This window comes from Triturus cristatus, chromosome 7 (assembly GCF_964204655.1).
Source record: "Triturus cristatus chromosome 7, aTriCri1.1, whole genome shotgun sequence".
Lineage (NCBI taxonomy): Eukaryota > Metazoa > Chordata > Amphibia > Caudata > Salamandridae > Triturus > Triturus cristatus.
Window position 1 is genome coordinate 294,266,782 of NC_140590.1, and position 10,279 is coordinate 294,277,060.

At 47.0% G+C, this 10,279-nt stretch overlaps 1 protein-coding gene across 3 annotated transcripts in view; it reads left to right on the forward strand.

Annotated features, from left to right (window-relative positions):
• Positions 1 to 10,279, forward strand: part of PTH2 (parathyroid hormone 2) — a 149,026-nt gene that overhangs the window by 1,578 nt on the left and 137,169 nt on the right. The window contains exon 1 of one of the 3 annotated variants that reach the window (XM_085616333.1): positions 376 to 5,690. The exons of the other annotated variants lie outside the window; for them this stretch is intronic. The gene's annotated coding sequence lies outside the window, so the exon portion shown is untranslated. Of the gene's footprint in view, positions 1 to 375; positions 5,691 to 10,279 lie in introns of those variants that run through there. 3 annotated transcript variants of the gene reach the window in all.

Consider the following 10,279-nt stretch of genomic DNA (forward strand, 5'->3'; position numbering starts at 1 on the left):
TTTGCATAACAAAACATTCACCATGCAACAAAAGTCGATATGGCCAAGGTTGTTATAAATTCGAACACTGTCTTGCTGAGAGGGCAGCCTGGGGAGGTGAATTTCATTTGAGTCCTTCCTCAGTTACCACCATTTGAAAGCGCCAATCATGTAAGCCCTTATGTGTTTAAAAGACGCGCCGTGCATTTGGACATTGTTATATCTTTTAAAAAGCACTGATGAAAGCTAATGCTGAAAACGCGTCTGCTAATGATTAAAAGATGATTTCAACAGTCCCCGTGAGTGCCTAAAGCGTGCATCATTAGTGCAAGCGTCGGAGCTGGTATATATATATATATATATATATATATATATATATATAAAAACAAACTTTGTCCACGTAGACAGCAATTCTATCAGAGACCTCCGTCGACCACTTGAAGCCCCCGATTAGAGCATCCATGTGAACCCAGGCCACCAAGGCAAATAGGAGTGGTGATGAGGGACAGCATTGGCGCTTTCCATGGGTGATAGGAAATTGGGTGGATACTCTGCTGGATACATGCACAGAGGCAGCCAACCCATTATATAGCATTCAAATATTTTGGGCTGAAATTAAGATGTTGCAGTAGGATAACCCGATAGGTCCAGCCGACCATCAAACGTGCGCTGGATATCAGCCAATTAAAAAAGCCAGTGGGCGACCAAGACGGTCTACAGCAGCTATTGCATTATGAGCTTAGTCGAGTAGTATGCCTTGTGGCGGCATGAACCTGGCCTGGTTCGGGTGAATAAGGTCAGGGAGATTCATCAATCTAGTGGCCAGCATCTTGGCTAGGAGTGGCTTCAATATTCAATAAAGATATTGGCCTGTAAGAGGCATGTAATTCCGGCAGGTGCCCTAGCTTGTGAAAGACAACTATTCCTGCATACCACCAATCTGGGGGTCATACAGGTCGTCTGCCACTCGAATATGGCTGTGAGGAAGTGTGTGCCTAGTAAAGTCGTATAAGACTTTTAAAAATCACACAGAAAGCCATCTGGGCCTGGTACCTTCCCCGGATGAAAGTCTGCTATAACCTTGGTGAGTGCCTCGAATGCGATTGGTGCAGCGAGGAAGTTGCAAGCTTCATCGGAGATCTTCAGGGCCCCCGGCCCCCCTAGAGCATACATGCCGAGGTCACTGTCCCTACATTGGTGAAATATTCTGTGAGTGATGCAAGAAGGTGCGATATGTGCAGTTGTGTTGGTTCCAAGTCGAGAGTTGCCACCTGAAGGGAGGCAGATCAGGACCTAGTAAAAGGTGAATGGAGATCAGCGAATGGTCCAACAATCCCCGAGGTAGAAACGCTGCCGTAAGAACCCATGTATGAACGTGCCGGGATAAATGTATAATCTAGTCTTGAATATGGGAATAGTAGGTATAACAAGCCCTAGTGGGGTTGTGTGCTCACCATGTGTCCTCCCAGCATGTGCACAAGTCTAATTTGTTATCGGGGGTCCCTGTGGCCACTTAAGACTGGCCGTCTATCCATGGTTGGGGACATGACAGTTCCAATCTCTCTCCATTGACAAAGCTCCTGGCAGGTCACCCCCATACTCCCAAAAGATGGTCAACAAAGCCCTGTCCGAGGGGAGAGGGTGGGGCGATCTCAATTTCCATCTAGAGAATTCCAGTTACCCAAGCACTGAAGCTCTGCTTGACTCAATGTCTGGTTTTGGTTTAGATTTAGAGCAACGTGTGGTGGGACCAACTCATGCTGGTCATACCCCAGATGGTAATTTTACAACTGTAGTTATATTACCAATTCAGCAATAACCGTTATGTGGTCTGATCGCTGTAGTTGGCAATCTCCCACTCCACCCCTCCTGTCTTGGGCCAGCCCCCGAGAAGGCTTCTGGGAAGTCAACGTGTTCCTAGACATTGAACCAGATGAATGTGCAGGAACATTGGGTAAGATGGTATCCAATTGTTTCTCGTGGCTGACTGAAACAGTCAATTTCCTGGCTACAGTCAGAAAGGAGACACGAACTTGTCTGGTTGGGGGAATCACTTCAGGCTGCTAAGAAAGCCTGTTGTAAAATAGAATTTATTTGGAGGAAAGATACAAAAAGCATAACGCAAGGATAAATTAGTATTTAACCAGCTGCTCCTCTAAAAAACTCTTAAGCAGTCTCTAAACTCTCCTCCCCTGCGGTTAAGAGTTTGGAAGGAGGTAACCAGGATTTCTGTAAACTCCTTAGCATAGTTTTTCCTGAAAGTAGGTTATTTAACACATTTACTAATATACCATTACCATCATTTAGGAAGGACATCTGTCTCAGGACTAGGAGGAAGGCTTCCTTCAGAGTTTAACCTGGTCTACTGAGCGAAGATTAGACAGCTGGTTCACCCCTGTTCTGGCTCACCCAAGGAGAGGGCCAGACACAAACAAGACATTCTGCAATTTTATGTAGGAGGTAAGCACTTGGATGGATTCTTCAAAGCTGGAGGTCATTCTATTTAGGAGCCCCACCTCCTTTTAGAATCCCGCTGTAGACAGATTAATTTGGTTCTCTTCCAGTGCCATTAAAAATTGGGGAATCCGGATACATTCCGAGCTGATCTATAAAGGGCAGGTAAACAAGGTAATTACCACATCTTTATGCTACGAACGATAAGGGAAATGGCAGTTTCTTCAGGCAAACTTGAGGAAAACCGTGGTCCTATGCCTTTTAATGTCCAGGTTGGACTATTGCAATAGACTTAATCTGCCTAAAACTCCCGAAAAGACTTCAGATTACAAAATACAGGGCTAGGAGGATCATGAAAATTGTGAGGTCAGTCAGCCTCGCATGCCTTGGTGAGGATACACTGGCTCCCGCTGCATCGAAGCAATCTTTTTAAAGAAAATTGTATTACCTACTGTTGTACCCGTCAGCCTTAGGGTGGTCTTACCCTACATTTTTGCCCCCCATTTTTAACTTAATATTTTGTAGGACTTAGGACTCTGGCCGCCTCACCACTGCTAAACAGTGCTGAGGTGCAGGTGCTCTCCCCTAAAACATTGTGACATTGGCATACCTGCCATAGGCAGCTGCTACCACAGTGAGTCCTAACCCTCCATAGGAATAACTTCTGACTGGGACCTAATAAGTAGGTCATGTTGGATCGGGGTGGTGAACCCTTTGCAGTGATATATGGGGTTTGGGCACTACTACTTTAGGAATCCCACAGAGAGTGGACTTTTTTCTGCCTAAACTTAGTCTGGCCACTGTAGACTCCGCCCTCCCCTCTGCATACCGAAAGCCTGCCTGGGTTGGGATGTGGCAGTGGGGATACACACCTTCTCCCCTGGAATGGGCTGTGACCAGCTGCCCACTGTAGCCATAGAGGTCCTGTCTTTCGTCACGGACAGCCAGGTCAGGAAGGCAGGGAACATCCCAGAACTCCCTGGACTCTTCCAGACGCCCCTGCCCCCAGACCCTTCTAGTAACTGGACTGTAGGGTATATAAGGGAGGGTCCTGCCTCACATCCTGGTTACACTACTGGACCTGAAGACGCTCTGCGGGAGTGAAGACTGCTGTGCTGAAAGGTCTACTACACTACTGAGGCTGACTGCTCCTAGGAACTGCTGCCCCACGTTAGCCGAGCTGCTCATCTTGCCTTGCCAGGGCGACCCAGGAATACCACCAGTGTGTCTCCACAATATTCATAAGACCTGCCGTTGGGACAACAACGTTCAAGGACTCGCCCCTGCAACGCTGTGCCTGCGTGCCTTGCTTGCCCTGTGACCTCAAGAAACTACCTCTGCAGCCCTGGATGTGGGTGGCTATTTCAATCACCCCTAACTGAACTGGAAAGCGCTGTGAGGAAGAAGTGCTGCCAGCCTGAAGTAACCGCTGCTGGCCCGTGGGGAAAGTGCTTCAACCACTGGCCCGATTGAACTGAAGCGCTGTGCTCCTGCAATCACCGCCGTTGCCCTGGGACCCGATCGCACTGTGAGGACTATTTGAACCGAGATGCGCTGTGGCAAGGGAGAGCTGTATGGGCTGCGCTGGGAAGCTCTGCAGTGACTGAAGCGCTGTGAGGTCAAGCGCTGTTTGGGCTTCGGGACCCCCCCCCCCCCCCCCCCCACTGCTGCCAGCACAAGTGATCCACGAGTTAAACCGCCTTCATCCATCATCAGCATTGATCCGTGGGGAAAGTGCCATAAAATTACCCCCAACTTCACCGCCGTGGGCCCGAGTGAGTGCACCAAGATAACCTTTGATATCACTGCCAGCGACCCGGGAGCCTCAGGAAGCTGTTGCCTGCACCGCTGACGTCAGGTAAGGCGCTGCGCTAGGATTGGCTCCAGCGCGGGGTGTTGCCTGGCAACCCGGGACTCCTGGCGCATCATGGCCAACAAGGGGAGAGAGAAGGTGCACACGCACCTGGGAAGGCTGGCCCACCCTCCGTACACCATCACAAGAGCTCCGGTGTCCAGCAAAGCCCCGAGTCAGCACGCCGGCCTCAGGAATCGGACAGCCTACAAGGTGAGCTGCCGTGTAGGGGAAAGTGGGCCAGAGCAGGTTGACGACTGCGGGGACTGCCTCAGTTAATAGCGGACTGCTAGGAACCGTGCACTTTGGTGGGGAAACAGGAAGCTTCCTTTTTTTGGGCTCAAGGCAGATACTGTGCAAGCTGCTGCGAAGCGGATTGAGGGCACACTTCTGAAAGTTAACTTGCGGGACATTCAACTGGTAGCGAGCCCAGCTCCTGGTGACGCTCGTGTAGTGGGGCCCATTTTCTGCAAGTCTTTTTGCCTCACATAATTCAAAACACCCTTACCCTGAGACGATCAGTGTCAAGGGACTGCCATGCTTTACACTTCGATCTGGGCAAAATCACTGCTGTGCTTGGGAGGCTCGTTTTTGCCCTAATGTTTTACAACTGAAAGACAGCCAATTACCGGGATCTCTGTAACAGTCCAAGACACTTGACCGATACCTGTGATTTTCGGTGTGAAGTCTCACTATTTTTGAACCTGGCACAATTTCTAGATAAGGATAACTTTACTTGCTTTGTATGCAACTGGATTTACCCGATTGATCTTGTCATTTGTGGACCTTGCATACATTTTAGATAAAGATGTGTAGTATCCTGGTTTATTATGGTTCATGATGTGCCAGTGGAATGCTGCCTGAATGATGCAAGATGGAATGTTGGGAGTGGGAACTCACAGTTGGAGATGGGCTGAGCGCCTGGCTGGCTGCTCTTGGTGGGGCTTATTTACAACTAACCTACATCTTGTAACAAACTTCAATAAACCTACTTGAAACTACTTCTTGGATGTGGGCCCGATTACTACAATTTATTGGCGACGAGTTGAACTAAAGAACCTGCGTCTGCTACCTCTGAACCCTTCATCTTCAAGTCTGGAGTACCTACTCTCGAGCTACTGCAACTCTTGTAACTACAGCTGCGCTTACTCAACTACTGGCAAACATCAGCCCCACCAGTGACCTCTACAACGGTCGCCCTTTACGCTACAGTGCCAGCTCCGGTCTCAACTGCAGCTAAAGTCTGTTTGCTGTACCTACAGCGTCTGTTCAGTTGCAGCCCAAGCCTGACTCTACAACGCCTGTGTCAGGTGCTGTGCCCTCAAGAGAGGGTAAGCCTGTGCTGTGCCCTCAGGAGAGGGTAAGCCTCACACTCTACAATGCCAATTTGCTGTGCCTTCAGAGGGTAAGCCTACCTACATATACTACTGTCTTAAATACATCAAAAACGTTTTTTTTGCGCAACAGTATGAAGGTAATCTAAGGCTATCAGTACCTTTTATCTCCAGAACAAAGTGCGCTGTTATACAAGACTGTCAACATGAGTTAATTTTTTTTGAATGTGTGACATTTTATTAGCGCTGCATCTGCGATCTCCAAATGAACCAGCGTCATGTTTTCAGATTTGGCAACAGTGAATGGCAGGCAACACTGAATTGCATTATGTGAATACCGGCACTTTTCGTGAGCACTGGGGTCTCTGTAAGCCTGGAGATGTCCCAAAATTTACATGTGCTGCGTTATCCAAGTGCTGAATTGTTTGTTCGACTTTTTTTTTTTTTTAACTGTTGGCGGCTGGTTTTGAGGATCAGTTTAAAGTTTTCCTGCCTACTGCGGAAGAGGAGAATGACATCGTAGGTTTGGTAAAGTTTTATTTTGTTCAAAGGTATATTTGGGTTTTTTCCTCTGAGGCCTCTTAAAAATTGGCAGTTGTGCTGTATCTCGAATTTAAATGTGTGTGTGCGCACCTTACCTGGCCTTTGTTCTTGTGCGGAACAGCTCAGGAGCCTCGTGACGTTTATTTGGGAGCTCAGTGTTTACCCATCAGCGTTTGGAGGCACTGGCATGCCGTGAACCACCCTGCACGACGTGGGATAGCGTGGCACCATCTTGGGGTTGGAATCATCTACGTGATCTGCTGTTACATGGAGTGTCATTCTGCCAACCATGTTTTTTTTCCCCAAACTTTCTCTGGGTTGCCAACCACGTTTTAAATAAAGTTAATTCAAGTTTCCTCGGTCAGCGGAGCCGTCGTGGGAGCAAGGATTACACACTCTCTCGTTATCGTTTGCCTGCTCGTGGATTTTCGTGAACATTGCCTTATCCGGTGACTGAGTGTATTTGTTTTTTTTTGTTCCACGTTATCGTTAAGCAAATGCAACCCGCTGGTATTTTTCTTCTAATGGGCAATATATACGTGAAAGGTTTATCGGAGCACAAGTGTCTTTTAAATAACAGTGTCTTGTTTTATTGGGGGTGGCATTTTCTCGAGTGGAGTGTAATTGTTAAAAATTGTGAAAACTTGTTTCCGTACATTTTCACTGCTCTGTGCCATCTAGTGACATTCTCTTTTCGAGTTTCAAGTGCCATGGTCAATATGTTACCTTTCAGCGTTTGTATTTAATTTTGAGGGTTTGAATGTATTCTAGTTAAAATATCTTGCCATTTACTTATTATTTTGTCTAACCCTATTTCTTCTATGCACAATGTCTTTGACGTATCCGTGAGGTGTGTCTCACGTCTTTGTGAGGTGTTTATGTTGGGTCTCTTTTTGTATGTGCATACACATTGACCTCCAGCGGAGGTGCAACTTAGGTTTTCTTTCCATAGGGTGTCGTAACGTTTAACGTTGTCGGTCACAGCGTGGAGTACACACGGTCACAGTGTGGGGTATACAATGTTCCTTACGAGGTGCCTGTAGTCTTTGTTTTACTTGTCTCACTACTGTACTACGTTTTTCCTCACAAAAGGTGTGCATTTGGTTTGTTTACACTATTATTACAGTGTAGAGTATCACAAGGTTGTTACACATGATTTTGCGTGGACTACTGTCTTACTCGCAGGTGTGTTTTGGGTTGTGTCCCACTTTCATGTGCACATTAGTTGACCTCCAGTCGAGGTGTCTCACGGGGATGCTTGTCCCGCGCTTTCTATGCAGAATCTCTTGACCTCTCTGGAGGTGTGTTGTAGGGTCTTTCCCCATTATCCTGTGCAAAGCATTTTTACCTCCAGTCGAGGTGCGTCTGTAGGTGGACATCACATTATATGTTTTATACCTTCACTGCAGTGCACGTTTTACCTTTCCTAAGGTGTCTAGTGTTGGTCATGTTGCGTTCAACAGTGCACATATCTATACCTCCACTCGAGGTTGCCCATGCAGAAGCAAATGTTTTTACCTTTGGCGGGTGTTTGGTTTTTGTCGCCATAGTGCATGGGTTACGTTACTCTGGGCGTTTCAATTGTTCTAGTCTTGTAGCCCAGTTGTATTTTTCTATTAGTAATTTCTTTCTTCATGCTTTTGACAGGGAAGAATGGGTATTTGCATTCCTTTCTCCTCGGTCGTCTTGTTTCCTCCTGATGTGAGCCGCTTTCTTGTATCTCTACCTGGCCAGTGGGTATGCAGAGGACAGTCATTAATGGGTTTTTTCTATTCTTCATTCGTCTCTTTTTCGGTTTCATTCCTCTTTGTGTTGGAAAGGAGGAGGGGGTAATGGTTTTGAGTTTACTTTGCCAACCACGTTCTTTTATTTCCCTCACTGCCTTTCTGGTCTCCGTTTGGTTCTCTTTTTTGTGCATCTAGCTTCTCCATCTTGTTCCCGCTTTTCTTTACACTTCACCTGTCAGTTTTCTTTTCTGATTTTCTTTGGAAGAAAGGAGGACATGTAGTATCCAGGTTTATTATGGTTCGTGATGTGCCAGTGGAATGCTGCAAGATGGAATGTTGGGGAGTGGAAACTCACAGTTGGAGATGGGCTGAGCGCCTGGCTGGCTGCTCCTGGTGTGGCTTATTTACAACTAACCTACATCCTGTAACAAACTTCAATAAATCTACTTGAAACTACTTCTTGGATGTGGGCTTGATTACTACAAGATGCTTTTATTCTTATAAAACCGGTGCGGTGTCCTTGTGTGAGTGCTTTTACTGTGACAGTCGCGGTGTGTTTCACAAATATTTTACACATTGCCTCTTAAGTTAAGCCTTCCTGCTCTGCGCCAAGCTACCCCGTCAGAAACTGTGGTGCCTACTTGGACTAGGGTTCCTACTCCGACCAACTAGAGACCCCGGTTCTAACACCTACAAAATCACTGCAGGGACTAGGTCCAGCATTTCTACAGAAAAACCTAGAAGGTACATTCCCCCAACAGGAATGCAGTCCAGTGCAGCCAGGAACCTGGTGGTGCCACCCTACAAACTCCTCTGGGGCGGTAGGAGTTGTGGTCTGCACTACTCAGAATTGGAAACTGTCCCCCTAGAGTTTCCACAAGCTTATAATAACTTTGCTTTTCACTAAAGCTTAATTGTGTTCTTATCTTTGCTCCTCTGTGCAAAGACGCCTCAGTGAACTGGTTCACGCTTTACAAAATCCACGCAGTCATTGAATCCTACTTCCACACCCTGAAAATGCTGATACTCAAGTGCATCCCAAGCAACACTGGAAAAGTAGTCACTCATGCCCTAGTCACCAGCAAGTTGGACTACAAGAACACAGCATATGCCAGAATCACCAGGCAACCCAGAGTGCAAACCATCCAGAACTCAGTATCCAAACTAACCCTCAACCTCCCATCACACCTCAGAGGACCTACATTGGCTCCCAGTAAACAAACCCTCATGTCAAATCGCACAGCACTACACAAATTTGACCCCCACCTACCGGATAAGCTATCTCCTTCCAACCACCTCCAGACTCCTACTTGCACATATCCCACACAGAACCGATCAAGAACACTGGTATTTTTACATTGGTCCTACAGCACAAAAGGACCTCCCACTACACAGTCTCTCCTCTTGAATTCAGCAAGAATCAAGAGACAGCTCTTTAACCAACCTACCCTGGCAGGGCTAGGTGCACACCTACTCAGCACCAGGATACCTTTTTGGGGGAAGTGAACTTTCCAAATACACGTTAACAATCCAGGACTATTAGATCAGTGTGATTAGGCCAGTAGTTTCCCAGAAAAGTGCCTGGACTCAGAGTTCAACAAAGCTCACTATAATCCATTCACAATATCATTCATGCAGATCGGAGGACAAATGGTCATTTGGGAGAGTGCAGAGAATTAGTGGTGGAGAGGAACCAACATTCTAATGGATGGGCCACCCCTGCCTACCCGATACTCATTGTCTGGCCCTCATCACAACAAGCCTGTGTGGCTGCCCAATAGTGCAACCATCAGCATGTGGCAGTTCCATTAGAACCATGCAACTGAGTAACCAGCCACAATCCAGGTGAAACAGTTTTTGGGTCGCTTGACTTTCCAGTTCAGAGAGGTCCTGGGCTGACTGGTTCCCACTGGAGCAGGATCAAGACTGATTTACATATGGCTGGCTAATCTGAGGTCTTATGGTTGTCAAGAGAATGATGGGTCGGAATTACTTTCCCTACCATGCCACCCCTCAGATTACACCCAGCCATGGTTAGACTGATTGCAAGCATTCCTCCCATTGCTTTCCATACTAGAGGATGGGGTAAGCAAATAAGTCATCCACACAGATCCCACTACCCTCTCCAGAAACAATCTACAAACACCACATCTTCCTGCAATTTCTGAATGAACTCAAGCAGGCCTTTCTTCATGGTGCCTGTGCTCACCGACTCGAATGGGGCAGGCCCATGAACTGGATCCCCTTGAATGGAAGGGAAAATGAAATTAATTATACCTGCATGAGCTCTAGATTGCTGAATGCAACACTTGCACCACTCACATGACTGGAATGCTTACATTTTACTCTATGCAGATATAGCTCCTCTTTAATCCAATGTCACTGAAAAC